Source organism: Neomonachus schauinslandi, chromosome 9 (assembly GCF_002201575.2).
Source record: "Neomonachus schauinslandi chromosome 9, ASM220157v2, whole genome shotgun sequence".
In the NCBI taxonomy this organism is placed as follows: domain Eukaryota; kingdom Metazoa; phylum Chordata; class Mammalia; order Carnivora; family Phocidae; genus Neomonachus; species Neomonachus schauinslandi.
Window position 1 is genome coordinate 119920061 of NC_058411.1, and position 20477 is coordinate 119940537.

Below are 20477 nucleotides of genomic sequence, written 5' to 3' on the forward strand. Positions count from 1 at the left end.
AACCGCAACAGTTTGCCGCAGTGCTGAGGTCCTGCCGCAGTGCAGGGGTGCCAGCGCCTCTGCTAAGTGGAATTACCGGGGCCTGATGTCTGCTGGATTCCAAATAGCCAAGGCATTAGCGCCTTAAGAGAGGGACTCCAGGGACGACACCACCACCCTGGGGTTCAATGGCAAGGTCTATTTTTAAATATGTGTAAAATGTTGAGGAAATAATTCAAATCTTTGCAGGCACCATGGGCCAAGCAATCCTGATTTACAATCATCTTCATGTTTTCCTGCACCATGTCAGAAATGCTGATTTGGAAAAGTTAAATTGATGCAAAACCACAGTCAATATTGCTAGATAATCGAAGCTAGAAGAAAATCCCTTTTAAAAGATACTATATTATTTGAATTTGGTGGGATTTCTTTCCTTCTTTTTCTGCTTTATACAGTTTTTTTTTTTTTGCAAATTGTCAAAGCTATGCCAAAACAATCATAATGTAATTAAACTCTCCAATACAGAATGGATAAGTAAGTAAATTGGAAAAGTTGTCTACCCAATTCATATAAAATGAAAAATGAATTTGTATTCCTACATAAAACCTTTACATAGGTATATTGAAATTTTTACCAATAATCAGTGATAGTTGGAGTGGGGAAAATAACACTTTCATACAATAGGAATGAGCAAGTAGATACAATGATTTTTTTTTTCTTTCCAAATAACACCCTCTACAGATTTAAGAGACACTTTGGTAACTCCAAAATTGTTACATATGTATAACATGGAAAAAGACAATGCTGAGGAGAGAAAGCTAAAGAAATAATCCCGAAGCTGTATTTGCATAGAATTTTACATAGCTTTGCTATTTTCTCAATTCGCCATGTCAAAGAACTGAGGGTGAGGGTGGGCTAATGGTGACTAAACGGCTAAAATCCCCCCCCACCCCCTAAGCTAGTGCTCTGTTCCCAATTATCTTGTACTATACAAACAAGTGTGAAGAGACATGTCAATGCAGACATCTATCATAATAAAATCTTGAAAACTATGTAATGTGCCTCATGAAAGATATACAGGCTAAGTAAATTTTTACCTATGTATATAAACAATAATAGGCTGATATATAGAAATATAATACAGCTCATGTAAAGAATGAATCATTTGAAATTATCAATATTAAACAGATTTTGATCTACAAAATTGCACTAATAGTTCATTTTTACACATTCTTGTGAAGTAAAAATGAAGTTCATAACATACTATCCCAAAATATGCCACTCTGGCATATTGACTATTTTTAGTTACTCCCCTAGAAATAGAAAGTCAACTCTGATCATGGGAGTGAATAGCAAAATATTATGTAAAATTAATGCTATGTGAATATTTTATGTAAATATATGTTTACATGCACATTAAAAAAATGTATGAATGGACACAAACCACTATAGTGTTGAAAACCATCCTTGGACTCAGACTCATTTGATTCAAATTCTAGTTGTGAAACTTGACAGCCATGTTACTTTAGGCAATTATCTAACTTTCTGTGCCTTATTTTTTTTTTAATCTGTAAAATATGGAGGATTTGTACTTATCTTACACAATGATTTGACAGTTAAATGAGTGATTATGCATATATAGAATAGTGTTTGATTCAGACCAAAAACTCTATAAATGTGTTAGCTCTTTGGGTAGCCCCAATTATTACAGTGGTAACTTCCACTGGGAAATAAAAATTGGGTATATATGTTATTGTTGTTAATTAAAATTTGTACCTTACTCATATTTCCTCAGATTTTTCTTAATGTCATTTTCTTGTTGCAAGATACCATACACATGTTCAGTAGTCATGACCCTTTAGGCTCATGTTGGCTGTAACAATTTGGGTATTTGTATGTTTTTTTTTTTAATGTTTTTACCATGTTTATACTTTATACAGTGTTAATTACCTTTAGAATTAAAAAATAAATATTAAGATAAAACAAAATTATATTTAATTCTCAACTCTAACATACTTGATTGTCTAGTTTATTGACCCATCTTCCAAATCCTTTTCCAGCCTGCTCTTTTTGACAACTCTGCCCACACTCCTGATAATTTTCTGGCTGCTCTACCACCGTAAGAAGCTGGCTTTAGATGCCAAAGAAGACACGATAAGCTCCCTGAGCCTCACACACAATCCAAAGAGAGCTGCCATATTGGATCACTCATATACTTAAAGAGTATAATTTATATCAATTTACAAGCCTGATTGAGCATGCCCTGCAAATGGGAATATACAAAAAAAAAAGGGGGAGGGGGACTTTACCAATATGCTTTGTTAAAAGGACTGTGTTGCTAGACAGATATGTCTCCCAACAATTCAATTTTTTCCAAAGTCTAGACCTATCCCCAAGTCATACACTCAAAGGTATAAGCTTAAGGGACAACAAATCTGGAGTAAAACTATTCTCAAAATTAAAACAAAACAAAGCAAAAAGAACTTTTCTCTATACAACTGAAGCTAAAAAATCTGTAAAACTGATCAGAACTCCTATATCATATATAAAAATTAAATCAAAATGGATTAAAGACTTAATGTAAGAGTTTAAAATATAAAACTCTTAGATGAAAACATGGGTGTAAATCTGTGTGATATTGACTTAAGTAAGCAACGTTTTCTTAGATAGGATACCTAATGCACAAGCAGCCAAAAAAATAAAGTGGACTTTATCACAATTACATAGAAGTTTTTGCTTCAAAGGACACTATTAAGAAAATAAAATGACAACCAGCAGAATGGTGGAAAATATTTGCAAATATCATATAAAGGAAGTCTCACAACTCAACAATAAAAAGAGAAAATAAATTAAAATGCAAAAGATTTGAATAAATAATTCACCCAAAAAAACGATAAACAAATGGCTAATCAGCACATGAAAAGATGTTCAACATCAATAGTCATTAGGGAAATGCAAAAGATTAGCTCAATGAGGTGCCACTTCACACTCAGCAGGAGGGCTATCATCAAAAAGCCAATAACAAGTGTTATGGAGGATGTGGACAAATTGGAACCTTCATACGTTGCTGATAGGAATGTAAATTAATGCAGCCACTTTAGAAAAAAGTTTGGTAATTCCTAAAAATTTAACCATAAAGTTATCCTATGACCCACAACTCTACTTTTAATATATAACCAAAAAGAAATGAAAACACACATCTATGCAAAAATTTGTACATGAATTTTCTTAGCAGTCATTATAACAGAGAGAGGAAATAACTCAGATGTCTATCAACTGATAAATGGCTAAACAAAATATGTGGTATGGCATATCTATACTATATCATTTAGCCATAAAAAGGAATGAAGTATTGATTCATGCTGTAAAATGGATGAACCCTGAAAAATGTTATGCTAAGTGAAAAAATCCAAACACAAAAGGCCACATTTTGTATGAGTGACTTATATGAAATGTTCAAAATAGTCAAATCCATAGAGACAGAAAGCCGAGCAGTGATGGTCAGAGAATGGGGGAAGGATGAGTAGGGAGTGATTGCTAGTGGTTATTGGGTTTCTTTATAGGATGATAAAATGTTCTGGAATTAAATTAAATTAAATTAAATTAAATTAAATTAAATTAAATTAGGGATGTTTGTAAAACATTGTCAATATACTAAAAATCACTGAATTGTACAATTTTAAAAAGGAGGATATTATGGTGTGTACATTATATATATATTTTTTAATTTCAATTGAGGGAAATTTTACAAAATACCTGAATAGTAATCCAAAAACTGTCAAAAACAAAGAAAGTCTGAGAAGCTTTTTGGGTTTTGTTACAACCAAGAAGAGCTTTGAGAGAGGAGTATTAAATGTAATATCCTGGATGAGATCTGGGAGCAGAGAAAGGACATTATGAAGAAAGTGAGGACATCTGAATAAAGTATGAACTTCAGTGTTGGTTCATTAACTGCAACCAATGCACCATACTAACGTAAGATGTTGATAACAGAGGAATATATGTGTGAGATATAGAATAACCGCACTATCTTTGAAAGAATTATGTAAATATAAAGCTGTTCTGAAATAAAAAGTTAATTAAGAGAATAAACTGATCAGAAATTATATACAAAAGTGTCCTAACATAGTCACCTACAAAGGAGAAGGTTAGTGGATAGGATAGAAAGATGTACCACTGAAGCATCTCTGTAAGCCTATTTTTTTAATTGTCATTTGAATTTATGAACTGTACCAAATAAAAAGTAAACAATCAAATGATACAGAAAAAGTTGTTTAAGGACACTTGTCTGGCAAAAGTATATAATAAAGAAGGTTAAAAGAGACAGGAGAATCCATTTGCAATATCCTTAATATATACTACATCAAGAACTCATAGAAATCAATAAGGAAAAGAGAATTTCAAAGGAAAAAGTGCAAGGATGTTCAGTCATTCTGAAGTACTTGCTCTTTGTGATCTCTCTACTCTGCACCTGCTGCAGATCTCTCTACCTAGGTGGTCCTTCTCACCTTCTGCTTTTGCCACAGTCAAACCTACACAGCACACAGACTCCCCACTCTGGCCCTTCTAATTCCTCTGGCAGGTGAAGAACAAAGAATACCAGGCTCCCTCCCTAGCAGTGGAGCCCACCCCCCAGCCACTACAAAACCCAAGCATACCATCCAAGGAGGAGTAGAAGGCAAGCAGGTAAATAGAAGAGATCAAGAAGAGGCAGCCAGCCAAAAGAAAATGATTAGATTCTAACCATGAGGTCTTCCAATTTAAACACATTCTGGTCCTTAGAAAATCTGCTGCTTGGCCAAGGTCTGCATAAATCCCAACAGCATTATTTTGAATTTCTTGCTTTTTGAAATAATCCAAATAGACAGTGATAAGTTCAAATATACAGACTTAACATTTTCTAAAGTAACTCAGTCAATGTTAGGGGAAAAGCTCGAGGACGGGAAGAAGCAAAGAAAAAGTTTGTTTTGAAAGTGGATTTCCATTTTGAGTTTGTTATATTGTGAAATTATTATATGCTGAAAATGTATATAATTAATACATTAATAAATTTTCATTGAAAAGTAAGTGATAGATTGTGATTATCTTGACTCATATAAATTGTTTTGTATTTCCTGAATGTGAGGGAAGTATAAAAATCCTGCCCTGGTTTGAAAATAAGATGTCCTGCTAATTGGTAAAAGCCCCTGTTTTAATCTTGTAGAGTAGTTTATATGTTGCTCTAAGAGTGAAACATTTTCTAATAAAATATCTATACTTATGTCTTCTGATCTTTATTATTAAAGATATGTTGACTGGGACTTACACACATTGATCATTCATGTACACACATTTATTGAGTATCTGCTACGTGAATGCCCTGGACATCCAGAAACAAATGAATAGTCCCTGCCTTTGAAGGAGCTTGCAGATATTTCAAGCAAAAATAACATAACTCCTTCCAAAAAGCATAATTTTTTAGAGATTTAAGTGGTTCTTAATACATAATTTTTAATTTTTCAGTATAAGTCCATAATTTTCAATGTAGTTTTAAGCACTGTAGTTAATATTTTTGATTAAATGATATATGGTTATGTTTGAGGAAGGGAAAAGGCAAATGAATAATAGGCTTGAGTTTCTTATTTTAATACAATATATTTTCTTTTTTTTTGGTAAAAAAATCCTTTAAAATAAAATAAATACAATTATATATATAACAGAACAAGGTATAAAATTTTTAAGTATAAAATAAGATATTATGAAATTTTGTTTGTGGGACCACTAGACAATCTCCAGTCTATCTTTTCTACCATTAGGAGGACTTTTGTGGAAGAGCCTTTAAAATATGACATTAGTAGGGGATGCCTGAGTGGCTCAGCCAGTTAAGCAGCTGCCTTCGGCTCAGGTCATGATCCCAGGGTCCTGGGATCGAGTCCCACATCAGCCTCCTTGCTACTCGGGGAGCCTGCTTCTCCCTCTCCCACTCCCCCTGCTTGTGCTTGCTCTCTGTCTCTCTCTCCCTGACAAATAAATAAAATCTTTAAAAATAAAATAAAATAAAATAAAATATGACATTAGTCTTTTTTATTTAAAAACATTTTGGCTAGTATGAAAATGAAAATCATACCCACTAAAACAACTTTTTTGAAATTTTTATTCCAACTATCAGAACTAAAACAAATACAGAAGTTAAAATTATAAAATAAGATATAATTTGAGATACAAGTAAAATGATTTCGTATCTTAAACATTTGCGGAACGTGGACAGTATTTGAAATGATACTGCAGACAGGCTAAAGTCCTTTTTATGACAAAATTTAAAATTCAGAAGCAGAAATTCAAGGGAATAAAGACTACATGGTTTGAAGTCTGCACTCTATGTAAACAACTATTTTTCCTTATTCGTTTATTTATTTTACAGACACATATTCTGCTTACTGTGTATCAGGTGATTTTCCAGATACTTTATCATTAATCCAAATAACCACCGTATGAGTTGCTTTCTATTTCCATCCCTCTTACATATTAGGAAACTGAGGCCCAGAGAGGTCCAGAACCACACATGAAGTCACACAGTTGACAAGCGGTTTAACCCAGATTCAAGCCCAGCACTCTGGTTACTTTGCCCCTGCTCTTAACCACTACCCTATGCTGAAGTGACTCTTAGGGGCAATGACTCTCATTATAATTCCTCTTCCACAAACCTACAGCCCAAGCGGAAAGCTGGGTCAAAAGACAAAACAGAACACACACTTCGAGCACAGAAGCCCAGGAGAGCGCCTGCAGGCACTTTGCTCAAGGCACTGGGCGGCAGCGTTTCCCTACAGGCACAACCCATTCAGAGGAAAACTAGGAGAGATTTTTGCTATAGGCTCCCTTCCCCCAGTCTGGGGAACAGCATTCTTGAAAATCCCAAGACCAGCTCCAGAAGAGGCTGAGCTGAGGAAGGAAGTGCCCCTCCTCTTGAGAATACTCCCGCAGGCCACAAGTAACAAAAAAGACACTCTTCCACCCATGGCTTTTGCACACATTCTCACTGTATCCAGGCTTCAGGCAAGAACACCCCAGATGGTTAGCAAACAACACCAAATCTCACCTACTGCCTGTCCATTTTTTAAGTAGTTGGGAGGGAATCAACAGAAAGGCAATTTGGGGACACATGAAAATTACACAAAGTTCAAATTTCAGTTGATTTAACTCAACTCTGATACTGTCCTACCTGGAAGTAGTGTCAGATCCTACAGTTAAGCCTCAGTCCCAGAAGATTGCTCCCATCCACTTGAGAGGCCAATTGCAAGTAGCAGGTCCAGAGGTTCCCCACAACGTCTGTCTGGCGTGGCTACAAATCAGAGGTTTCTGTGATCTCCTGTGCCTTTTGGTTTAATTAATGTGCTGGAGTGGCTCACAAAACTCAGTGGAACATTTACAGTTGAACCTTGAACAACACAAAATTTGAACTGCATGGGTCCACTTTATAGGTCGATTTTTTTCAATAAATAAATTGGAAAGATTTTCGGAGATTTGTGACAATTTGAAAAAAACTTGCAGGTGAACCATGTAGCCTAGAAATACTGAAAAAATTTAAGAAACAGAATGAGGGTTACAGAAGGGAGAGGGGGGGGGCTGGGGTAACCAGGCGATGGGTATCAAGGAGCTCACGTGTGTGTTGAACACTGGGTGTTATACACAACTAATGAATCGCTGAACATTACATCAGAAACTAATGATGTACTATATGTTGGCTAACTGAACATAATAATAAAAAAATAAATAACAAATAAATAATAAATACATATCAATGCTTTCTAATCAAAAAAAAGAAAAGAAAAAATATTGTTGTAAGAATATAGTTTATAATACGTGTAACATACAAAATAGATGTTAATCCACTATTTGTTATCAGTAAGGCTTCTGGTCAATAGTAGGCTATTAGTAGTTAATTTGCGGGGGGGAGGAGTCAAAAATTATACATAGATTTTCAACTGTGTGGGAATCGATACCCCTAATCCCAACATTGTTCAAAGGTCAACTGTACTTACATTGACCAGTTTAATTAAGGATATGATAAAAGGATACAGATGAACAATCATATGAGGAGATACACAGACCAAAGTCTGAGAGGTTCCTAAGAGCAGGAGCATTTGTCCCATGGAGTTGGGGTACCGTGCACTGGGGATTTTTGTAGAGACTTCATTAGGGAGGCATGATCAATCATTAGCTCCATTTCTAGCCCATCTCCCCTTTCTACAGAAGTGAGGGGTGGGGCTAAAAAATTCTAAGGTTCTAATCATGACTTCATCTTTCTGGTGGTCAGCTCCCATCCAGGAGCCATCCAGGAACCCACCCAGAGTTGCCTCCTCAGAACAAAATATGCTCCTAGGGTTCTTACCACTAAGGAATTTACAAGGGTCTCAGGAGCTCTGTGTCAGGGATGGGGTCGAAGACCAAATATTAAAACAAGAGTTGCTCTTAGTGTTCTTATCAATCAAAAAATCACAAGGATTTTAGGAACTCTGTGTCAGGAACTGTGAGTGTGTGTGTGTGTGTGTGTGTATTTTTTTCTTTTATTAAAGTATAGCTGATATTTACTTTTTTCTATTATCTCACACAGTCAAGCCCATTTGTTTATATATTTATCTATGGCTACAACTTCACAGTTGAATAGTTACAATTGATGGGGTTCAGGCCACACTACCCCAGAATATGGCACCTTGGCATATTGAATAATTTAAGCTAATGGAGTTTGAGAAAATTGCAGAAGAATAAAATTTCACTTTGGTGGCACCTGGGTGGCTCAGTTGGTTAAGCGCCCCTCTTGATCTCAGCTCAGGTCATGATCTCAGAGTTGTGAGATATAGCCCTGCATTGAGCTCTTTCTCAAACAAATAAACAAAATAAAATTGGCTGATTATAGGTTCCCTATGATCATATGATAGAGGAAGAGAAAACTCAGGCCTGCAGGATATGCAGACACCACCCAAAAGTACACAGCAGCAGCACTATGTCCCTTTTCTGGGATATTCCTGAAGCAACACAAGAAAGTGGTAAAGGGAAGTCCTTCCGGTGGGCAGAACTTCCAGCAGTGCACCTAGTTGTTTACTTTGCTTAAGAGAAATGGCCAGAAGTGTGATTATATGCTGATTGCAGTGCTGTAGCCAATGGCTTGGCTGAATGGCCAGGGATTTGGAAAGAACATGATTGGGCAATTGGCAATAAGGAGGTCTGGGCAAGAGGTATACAGATAGACTATTCTGAATGGGCAAACAATGTGAAGATATTTGAGTCCTGTGTGAATGTTTACCAAAGGGTGAACTCAGGAGAGAAGGATTTTTAATAATCAAGTGAACAGTATGACCTATTGTGTGGACACCAGTCAGCCCATTTCCCCAGCTACCCATGATCGCTCAACAGACCCATGAACAGAGAGACGATGGTGGCAAGGACAGAGGTTATGCATGGGCTCAGCAACATGGACTTCCACTCACCACGGCTAACCTGGATGCAGCCACTGCTGAGAACCCAATCTGGCAGCAGCAGATATCAACACTGAGTCTCTGATATGGCACCATTCCCTGGGGTGATCAGCTAGGTGCTTGGTGGCAGGCTGATTACATTGGACCCCTTCCATCATAGAAAAGGCAACATTTCATTCTTACTCAAATAAACACTTACTCTGGATATGGATCTGCCTTCCCTGTGTGCAGTGTTTCTGACCAAACTGTCAAGCTACCATCTATGGACTTGTAGAATATCATATCCACTGACATGCGTTGCTTCTGATCAAGGAACCCACTTCACAGTGATGTGGTTCAGGACCTGGTACCCCCCAAGTATGTCACCTTAGCATATTGAATATTTGAAAATGAAGGAGTTTGAGAAAAAACAGAATCAGGAAATTCACTCACACTCCACCCCCACCTCCCCCTTCTTCCCTAAAACAGTCCATAAAACCTACATGTGAAAGTATCCAGTATCCATAAAAAATAAACATCCTTATCTCTGAACACAAAGGGATACTGAGGAAAATCTGAACAAACAAGACCTTTTATGTTTCCCCATGTTTACTACAATTACCTCATACTCCTTAATGTATTCCTCCATGACTGCCCACTTTTCAACAAACCTATCATCAATAATACTCAGGTCTGTTTCTTTGGGTCTTCATTTCTTTATTAAGGCTCCCATGTTACATACAATTTATATTCAGTTAATTTGCATGATTTTCCCATTAATCTACCTTTAGAATATTCAGATCCAGGGACATCTGGGTGGCTCAGTCAGTCTGCTTTCAGCTTGAGTCATGATCCCAGGGTCCTGAGATTGAGTCTCACGTTGGGCTCCCTGCGGCTCCACCTACCCTTGCTTGTGCTTGCTCACTCTCTTTTTCTCTCTCAAATAAATATAAATAAATAAATAATAAATAAAATCTTTTTTTTTTTAAGATTTTATTTATTTGACAGAGAGAGACACAGCGAGAGAGGGAACACAAGCAGGGGGAGCGGGACAGGGAGAAGCAGGCTTTCTGCGGAGCAGGGAGCCCGATGCGGGGCTCGATCCCGGGATCCTGAGATCATGACCTGAGCCGAAGGCAGCCGCTTAGCCGACTGAGCCACCCAGGCGCCCCAAATAAATAAAATCTTTAAAAAATATTCAGATCCAGCCAGAGACCCTAGAAGGGTAAGGAAAACTTTTTCCTCTCCAACAACAGAAAATGAAGTACAGCGATGGTTGGAATTCACCCGTCTTACCATGTTTCTCACCATCCTAAAGCTGCTGGCTTGATAGAATGGTATAACAGCCTTTGAAATACTCAGAAGTGGTGCCAGCTAGTGGCAATATCTTGCAGGGCTCGGCATGGATTTTCCAGGATGTATATACCATGAATCTGCATTCGATATGGTACAGTTTCTCAGACAGTCAAGATTCATGGGTCCAGTAATTAAAGGGTAGAAATGGGAGCGGCACCATTCCTTATTAATCCTAGTGACCTACTAGCAAAGTTTTTACCTGTCCCTATGACCTATGCTTTTCTGGCCTAGAGATTTTTATTCCAAAGGGAAGGATACTGGGATGTCTCGGTGGCTCAGTTGGTTAAGTGTCTGCCTTCAGCTCAGGTCATGATCCTAGGGTTCTGGGATCGAGTCCTGCATCAGTGAGGAGCCTGCTGCTCCATCTCCCTCTGCTTCTCCCCCCACTTGTGTTCTCCCTTGCTCACTCTCAAATAAATAAATAAAATCTTTAAAAAAAAAAAAAAAGAAGGAAGACAGATACTTCAAAAAGAAGACAAAGAGAGATTCCACTGAACTGGAAGTTAAGACTGTTACCCAGCCATTTTGGGATCCTTATGTCTCCAAAACAAGAAATAAAGGAGACACTGTGTTGGCCTGGGTGACTGCTCCTAATTACCAATGGAAAATTGGACTACTAACCACAAGAGAATAAGGAAGAGGATGTTTGGACTGTAGGATATCCCTTAGGACAACACTTAGTATTACTATATCCTATAATTAAAGCCAGTAAAAACCTACAACAACAAAGAAAGACTACTCATGGTCCAGACTCTTTAGAAATGAAGGTTTGGTTATACCACCAGGTAAAGAACCACAACCAGCTGAGATGCTTGCTGAAGGCAACGGGGATACAGAATGGGTAGTAGAAGACGGTAGTTATAAATACCAGCTAAAACCAAAGGAAGGAGGACTGTAAGAGTAATATGTATTTCTCTTCATTTTGTTATATGTTTGGGTAGTTGTGTGGGCTTATGTTTTATTTAGGTACCATTAACTTTACATCATAGTATTTCAGTTACAGGATAGCAAGGAAAAAAGTTAAGATCCCCCAAAGACTCTCTATCCTTTTCTGGGGAAAGAGTTAGTGAGTTTTTAGTTTTACTCAAAATAGTTGTATCATGGGGCGCCTGTATGGCTCAGTTGGTTAAGCGGCTGCCTTCAGCTCAGGTCATGATCTCGGGGTCCTGGGATCGAGCCCTGCATCAGGCTCCCTGCTCAGTGGGGAGCCTGCTTCTCCCTCTCCCCCTCCCCCTGCTTGTGCTCTCTATCTCCGTCAAATAAATAAATAAAATCTTAAAAAAAAAATAGTTGTATCATGTTAGGCAAAAGTAGGACATTGTTAATATCTTTATGTGGAGATTAAGTATGTTTGGATTTTTTGGGAGGGAGGGGTAGAGGGAGAGAGAGAATCTTTTTTTCTTAAGATTATTATTTATTTGATTTTTTTTAAAGATTTTATTTACTTATTTGAGATAGAGAGAGAACACAAACAGGATGGAGGGGCAGAGGGAGAGAGAGAAGCAGACTCCCCACTGAGCAGGGAGCCTGATGCGGGGCTTGATCCCAGGACCCTGAGATCATGACCTGAGCCAAAGGCACCCCAAGAGTATTTATTTGAGAGAGTGAGAACATGAGTCAGGGGGATGGGTAGAGGGAGAGGGAAAAGCAGAATCCCTGCTGAGCAGGGAGCCCTCTGTTGGGGGACTCAATCCCAGGACCCGTTGATCATGACCTGAGCCCAAAGCAGACACTTAACTGACTGAGCCACCTAGGCGCCCCTGGAGATTAGTATGGTTTAAGGAAATATATGAGTGCCAAGTTGACAAGAGATAAATTTATGATGGTAATTTTATATGTCAACTTGCCTGGGCCACAGCACCCATATATTTGGTCAAACATCAGCCTGTATGCAATTGAGAAGGTGTTTTTTGCAGGAGATCAACATCTAAATACACCTTTAGTAAAGTGGATTAACCCCCTTAATGTGGGTGGGTCTTATCCAATTAATTGAAGGTCTTGAGAGAGAACAGACTGAGGTTTCCTAAGAAAGAGGAAATTTTGTCTCCAGCCTGGTTTTGGATTTAAGTATGCAACTCTTCTGTGTCTCCAGTCTACCAGGCTACCCTTGCAGATTTTGGACTTGTCAGCCTCCATAATTACATGAGTCCATTTCTAAAAGTAAATCTCTCTGTCCTTAATAAACTAGCCCTTTAGAAAAAAGTTTTGCTGATCTGTATCCTAGTCACATGGCCTATATCACGAAAGTCGTCAGGGATTCCTAGTCAGAATAGTGTGATTTAAAATTTTCCTCAGGGGCGCCTGGGTGGCTCAGGCATTAAGTGTCTGCCTTCCGCTCAGGTCATGATCCCAGGGTCCTGGGATGGAGCCCCACATCTGGCTCCATGCTCCGCAGGAATCCTGCTTCTCCCTCTCCCACTTCCCCTGCTTGTGTTCCCTTTCTTGCTGTGTCTCTCTCTGTCAAGTAAATAAATTCTTTAAAAACAAACAAAAGAAAACAAAACAACAACAAAAAAAACCAGTGCTCTAGAGATAATTTAAAAAAAATAAATAAAATAAAATCTTCCTCATTGTATTTATTCTTAAAAGCTCTACTAGGAATGCTAACTTTGAAATGTAAAGCCTAAAAAATATTTTTTAAAAAATGCAAAACACATAGACCAATGGAATAGAGCCCAGAAATAAACTTTTGTCTATAGGTCAAATGATTTTAACAAGAATACAAAGACCATTCAATGGGGGAAAAGACAGTCTGTTCAACACACAGTGCTCAGAAAGTTGAATATCCACATGTAAAACAATGAATTTGGATCAAAGACCTAACCTAAGAGCTAAAATTATAAATCTCATAGAGAAATGCTTCATGACAATAGATTTGTCAATGATTTCTTTGATGACACCAAAAGCAAAGGAAACAAACAAAAAATAGATTAAATGAAAGTACACCAAAATTTAAAACCTCTGTGTATCAGTAGTGTGGAAAAAAAACAAGCTGCAGAATGGGTGAAAATATTTGCAAATCATATATCTGATAAGTGGATAATATCCACAATATATAAGAATTCCTACAACTCAACAACCACCACCACCACCAAAATAACCTGGTTAAGAAATGGGCAAAGGACTGGAATAAACATTTCTCCAAAGAATATAAACCAATCAGTAAAAAGTCAGTATACAATGAGATACCACTTTATACCCATTAGAGTGGCTATTACATTAAACAAAATAACAAAAACAGAATAACAAGTATTGGCAAGGATATAGAGAAATTAGAACCCTTGTGCTTTGCTGTTAGAAATGTAAAATGGTACATCTGCTATGGGAAACAGTGTTTCCTAAAAACAAAAAACAGAATTACCGTATGTCGCACGTGTATGTAGTATACACATGCAACAGAATATTATTCAGTTTTAGGAAGGAAGAAAATTCTGACTCATGCTACAACATGGATGAATCTTGAAGACCTTATGTCAGTGAAATATGCCAGACAGCAAAGGACAAATATTATATGATTCCACTTATATGAAGTATCTAGACTAATCAAATTCAAAGAGACAGAAAATAGAATAGTCATCCCCAGGGGCTGGGGATAAGGAGGAATGGGGAATTGTTATTTAATGGGTACAGAGTTTCAGTTTTGCAAGATGAAAAGAGTTCTGAAGATGTATGGTTGATGATTGCAAAGTAATGTGACACACTGAATGCCACTGAGTTGTACACTTAAAAATGGTTAAGATGGTAAATTTTATGTAATATGCATTTGAACACACACACACACACAGATTTGTAATGCAAAGTATTATGACAAATAAGCAAATACTAGATTCCTGAAAATCAAGTCCAGATGCAAATTTTAAAGTACTAAAAATGTGGGGCGCCTGGGTGGCTCAGTCGTTAAGCATCTGCCTTTGGCTCCGGTCGTGGTCCCAGGGTCCTGGGATCGAGCCCCACATTGGGCTCCCTGCTTCGCGGGAAACCTGCTTCTCCCTCTCCCACTCCCCCTGCTTGTGCTCCCTCTCTCGCTGGGTCTCTCTCTGTCAAAAAAAAAAAAAAAAGTACTAAAAAATGTCAGTATATTATACATGTCCAGGGAAACTGTTTTGGTTTTACTAATTACTTTTTAAGTTACTAGTAAAACATATTTATTTTTATCAACTATTATTTTTAATAATCAATTAATTCTGTTGATTATTAAAAATAAGTCAAAAATTTTTTTGGTCCCCATCCCCTGGCCTCAACCGTCATTAGTCCATTGATCCATACCTATGCTATGCTCAAATCTGACTCCCCTACCACTGAGATTCTGGTTCCCAACCCCCACACCATTCTTACCAGATACCAGGAATCTGGGCTCCCTGAAAGTTAATATGACATAAAACTTGGCCTCCCAACTCTTGATGATAAAGGTCATGTTAAGCTATCCCTGATTCTTAGAGACAAGTTTTAAGCAAAATCAAGGAATATAAATAAGTATATGTTTTAACAGAAGATTCATTATTACACAATTCACAGGATACCCATGATAATTTTCAGTGGGAAGGAGCAGGAAGGGTGCAAAATGGAGAAATAATATAAATAATGCAAAAAATGAACATCTACAGTTCACTTTTCCCAAAAGCAGGAATGACCTTCTGATACTTAACCTTATTTGTGGGCAACTTTTCAGATTTCCATGGTCCGGAAGATCTCTTGTTTGAAATTTCCCTTGATTGCATTTGCTCCAAACAGACAACACATGCTAGAGATGACATGTTTAGAGCAACGCAATCTCCAGTCCAAATGACTTGGCACGTGTCACTCCCCTTGAAACCTTTCATGACTCCTCTCTCTTCCCAATACTGTCCTCAAAACACTTCCCACTTCATACTCAAGAAACACTCCCCATTCCTCCATGGTCCTGTCACATCTAAATCTCAGGTCAGACTCTTGCCTCTAGCCCAGAACCTCTTTGTCTCCATCCTTGCATCAGTTTGGACAGTAAAAACTGCAGGAAGCCTCCCTCAGGAGGCTTTTGGAGGTAGAGACACCTTAACACAAAGCACATTCCTTATCCCAGTACTTCTACCTGAATTTCAAATAAACCCACCAATTAAACAAAATCTCTCTTCCACCAGAATGTCATCTCTAAGATAAAAGGGGTCTTATCTTCCTAACTTGTGATCTCCCACAACATACACACAAGTAACTGAATGCCTGCCCCCACACTGAGGATTCCACAACAATTTAATTGGATTAATCAGAGGTCTGCAACCCTTTTCTGTAAAGAGCCAGACAGTAAATATTTTAGGCTTTAAGAGCCATAATTCTCTGTAGCAACTACTTTGCACTCTTTAGTGCAAAAGAGCCATAGACAATGTGTAAATAAATGGACATAACTGTACTCCAATAAAATTCTACTTATGGACACTGAAATTTGAAGAAATCATATATTTTTTTGAAATTTTTCTCAACTACTTGAAAACACAAAAATAACTTTTAGCTACATGCCACATACATACAGGTAGCAATCTGGATTTGGCCATAAGTTGTACTTTACTGACCAATGATATAAATTAATAGAGTTTAAGTCGGTTCCAGATGTGTGTCTATGATCCCATTCCTTGTTTTTCCAGTTATCCTACAGATTTCTCCATGCATTCCCAGGGAACTACCCCAGTGGAAATCCTTCAGTGTGTGTCATGTGCCCCCCCTCCATTCTATGGGGCCTGTAAAACCATTAAACCCCATATCCTGCCTCTCCAATCTCACTCCATGTTTGTGAGGCAGATCATTTTCCTTTTTGGCAGTATCTCCAAGTGATTAATTTCCTGGTCTGTGAACTTCCATCAAATCCAACCCTTTATATACCTGGAACCCTAACCCAATCATTGTCTTCCCTAAGAATCCCTACCTGGCTACCCTCTGCTAGGGTCCCAAACTCTACATTCCCAAACATGGCTGTACTTTGCTCACTGTCCTGTCATGGACAGCAGGCTGATTGCTTACTTTCTCTCTTTTCCAAATCAGCTCCCCACAAGAGCCATAGACATCGTACCAACAATTCCACAAATGGGCTGGCAAAAAGTGTATTTTCAATCACTATTATATAACTAATGACTCTCACTGCTGGGAAACACATTATACTTCAAAAAAAAAAAAGAAGAAAACTGAAATAAAATGGAAGTCATTTGGTATATGTGACATCATTGCTAATGAGACAGGGACTAAGTTTAGTATAGTACACTTAGGAGAGGGGTGTCGCCAGGCAAAACTAAGGAATCCAAGCAGCAGTGGCTCAATGGTACTAACAGATGAGCTGGGGAGAGTACCCTAATGATTGAAACTTGCTAGCAGCCTGGCTCACAGAATATGGAGCTCCAGTCCCAAAGGTGAGAGCCTTATCTCTGGAACTAGCTACCTGTGATACTGTGATTTAGAATAAGAAATATATAGTTGGGGCACTTGGGTGGCTCAGTTGGTTAAATGTCTGCCTTTAGCTCAGGTAATGATTCCAGGGTCCTGGGATATAGCCCCACATCGGGCTCCCTGCTCAGCGGGGAGTCTGCTTCTCCCTCTGCCCCTGCTTGTGCTCTGTCAAATAAGTAAATAAATAAATAAAATCTTAAAAAATAAAGAAATATATAGTTGATCTTCATCCCCCTTTCTGTCACAGAGCTCCTAAAATTCTTGGAATTTCCTGTGACAAGATTGATAAAAATACCTTCTGTGATGTTAATGAGGTAACACTGGAAGGCCCGGAAGGATGGGGGCTGGTTTGGATGCCAGGAGGATCATGTGATTAGAAGGTTGGAATCTGGGGTGCCTGGGTGGCTCAGTCATTAAGCATCTGCCTTAGGCTCGGGTCATGATCCCCGGGTACTGGGATCAAGCCCCGCATCCGGCTCTCTGCTCTGCGGGAAGCCTGCTTCTCCCTCTCCCACTCCCCCACTTGTGTTCCCTCTCTCGCTGTGTCTCTCTCTGCCAAATAAATAAAATCTTTTTTTTTTTTCTTAAAGGTTGGAATTTTCAGTCCCATCTCCCTAATGTTGGGGGAGGGGAGACAGGCTGAAGATGGAATCAATTTCCAATAGCCAATGATTTAATCAATCACTCCTATGTAATAAAAGCTCCATAAAACCCCACAAAGATAGGGTTAGGAGAGCCTCCAGGCTGTTAAAACAATGATTCCATGTGCCATTGTGCTGGGCCCAAACTCCATGGATAAACAAGTTCCTTTGTTAGGGACCTCACGATATGTATCTTTTTTTTTTTTAATTTATTTATTTGACAGAGAGAGACACAGCAAGAGAGGGAACACAAGCAGGGGGAGTGGGAGAGGGAGAAGCAGGCCTCCCACGGAGCAGGAAGCCCGATGCAGGGCTCGATCCCAGGACCCTGGGATCATGACCCGAGCCGAAGGCAGACGCTCAACGACTGAGCCACCCAGGCGCCCCGATATGTATCTTTTCATCTGGCTGTTGATTCCTATACTTTATATCCTTTGTAATAAACTGGCAATCTAGTGAATAAACTAGAGTCCTGTGAGTCAATCTAGCAAATGAATCCAACCCAAGGAGGAGGTCATAGGAATCTGATATATAGCCAGTTGGTCAGAAGCACAGGGGACAACCTGGAGTTGGCAACTGGCATATGAATTAAGGGGCAGTCTTTTGGGTCTGAATCCTTAACCTGTGGACTCTGATGCTGTCTCTGGGGAGATGGTGTCAAAATGGAGTTGAATTATACGTCACTCAGCTAGTGCCCGTGAGTTGCTTGATGATGTGGGAAAAAATTCCCCACACATTGTAATTGAGTGCCGGAGAATATAATACCCAACATTCAGCCCCCGTGAGTACCACTCTCCTTCATCTCCCACACCAACACCAGCTTCAGAACTCCACTGGTCAGGAGAGAAAGTCAAAGAGGTGGGGAACTGAAAGAACTGGTTAACTTGTGGGCTTCCCGTCAAGTACTCCAAACATGGTTTTTTGTCTGAGCTTATTTTCTAGCACATTCTCTGAAAAGAGTAAGGAAACCGATACACAGGCAATTTAAGTGACTTGCCTATGTTCCCACACCTTTTTTTTCCCCCCTATTATTATCATAAGGCTAAGAAAATCACAAGCACATGCCAGTGAATCAGCAAGAATTAGACCAGACAGTACTACAGGTGTGGAAGATGTTAAGATGCTTAAGAAGAATTTACTAAAGAATGTGAAGAGGGGTGCCTGGCTAGCTCAGTTGGTGGAGCACATGACTCTTGATCTCAGGGTTGTGGTTCGAGCCCCATGTTGGGTGTAGAGATTACTTAAAAAATAAAAGGAATATGAAAGAACATGAAATGATAGGAAGGAATATTAGAATAAATTATCACTTGTTTATAGAGAGGGTCACTGATTCAAAGGCTCAATCATCATTATTAGTTATACAGGTGAAATGTCTGACCACTGAACTCAGTTAATGACAGAAACTCCTGAAATAATTCCACTGAATAAAGTAGTTCTGGTAACATAAGGAAGAGTTCCAAAAATTAAGACATGATTTTGAAGGGTACTGGCTACTATTTATTTATTTATTTATTTATTTATTTATTTATTTATTTTTAAAGATTTTATTTATTTGACAGAAAGACACAGCGAGAGAGGGAACACAAGCAGAGGGAGTGGGAGAGGGAGAAGCAGGCTTCCCGCTGAGCAGGGAGCCCAATGCGGGGCTTAATCCCAGGACCCTGGGACCATGACCTGAACCGAAGGCAGACGCTTAACAACTGAGCCACCCAGGTGCCCCAAGGGTACTGTCTACCATTTAGTCAAAGAATGAAAAAGGAAGACTTGGAAAGAGAACAAAGGGTTGGATAAATAGCAACAGATAGTGCAATCTCTTAATGTACTACACAATGAATTGAAGCATCACGTAGTGACATTTTCTGAATTGAGAACTTTCAATAAGCTGAAAATAAAAAATATTTAAAAGAGGGGCATCTGACGGCTTAGTCAGTAGAGCATGTGACTATTAATTTCAGGGTCACAGGTTCAAGCCCCTTGTTGGGCATACAGCCTACTTTAAAAAAAAATGATTAAAAGAGTAGGAGAAACTCTTGATTACCTTGGGTATCCCGAAGACCATTTTCCTCCACCTGACAGAAATGTTAAAGAGAAAAAAAAATTCAAGAATCAACTGCATAGGAGCACCTGGCTGGATCAAATGGAAGAGTATGAAACTCTTGATCTTGGAGTCAGGGGTTCAAGTCCCATGGTGGGTGTAGAGATTATTAAAAAATAAGTAAACAAACTTAAAAAAAAAATCAACTGCATAACTGACAGCACTGCGTGAAATGTTACAGATTCATATAAATAGATTAGATGCTACACATGGTCCATGTCAAAACTAGTGATTCCTTTTAGCCACTTAATGGAATTGCCTGGAGACATCCAGAAGATCCTACCCAGATAAGATTGAAAACATTCCATCAGTGAAAGGATGGTCTCTTTTTCACAAAGTACTTAAAGAATCTTGTCATTCAAGGATAATGGAAGCACTGAGGACTACTTGGACAAAGAACATATTTGCAAATCAAAGCAATACGCCATCTTCCTTTTATCATTAAAATGCAACATGCCACAGGGGCACCTGGCTAGCTGAGTCAGTAGAGCATATGACTCTTGATCTCTGGGTTGTAAACTCAAGCCCATGTTGGGTGTAGACGTCACTTAAAAAATGAAATCTTAA

At 38.6% G+C, this 20477-nt stretch overlaps 1 pseudogene; it reads left to right on the forward strand.

Moving 5' to 3' along the window:
* Window positions 1–2949: 2949 nt before the first annotated feature.
* LOC110572175 lies at window positions 2950–20224 on the forward strand (annotated as a pseudogene).
* The last annotated feature ends 253 nt before the right edge of the window (window positions 20225–20477 follow it).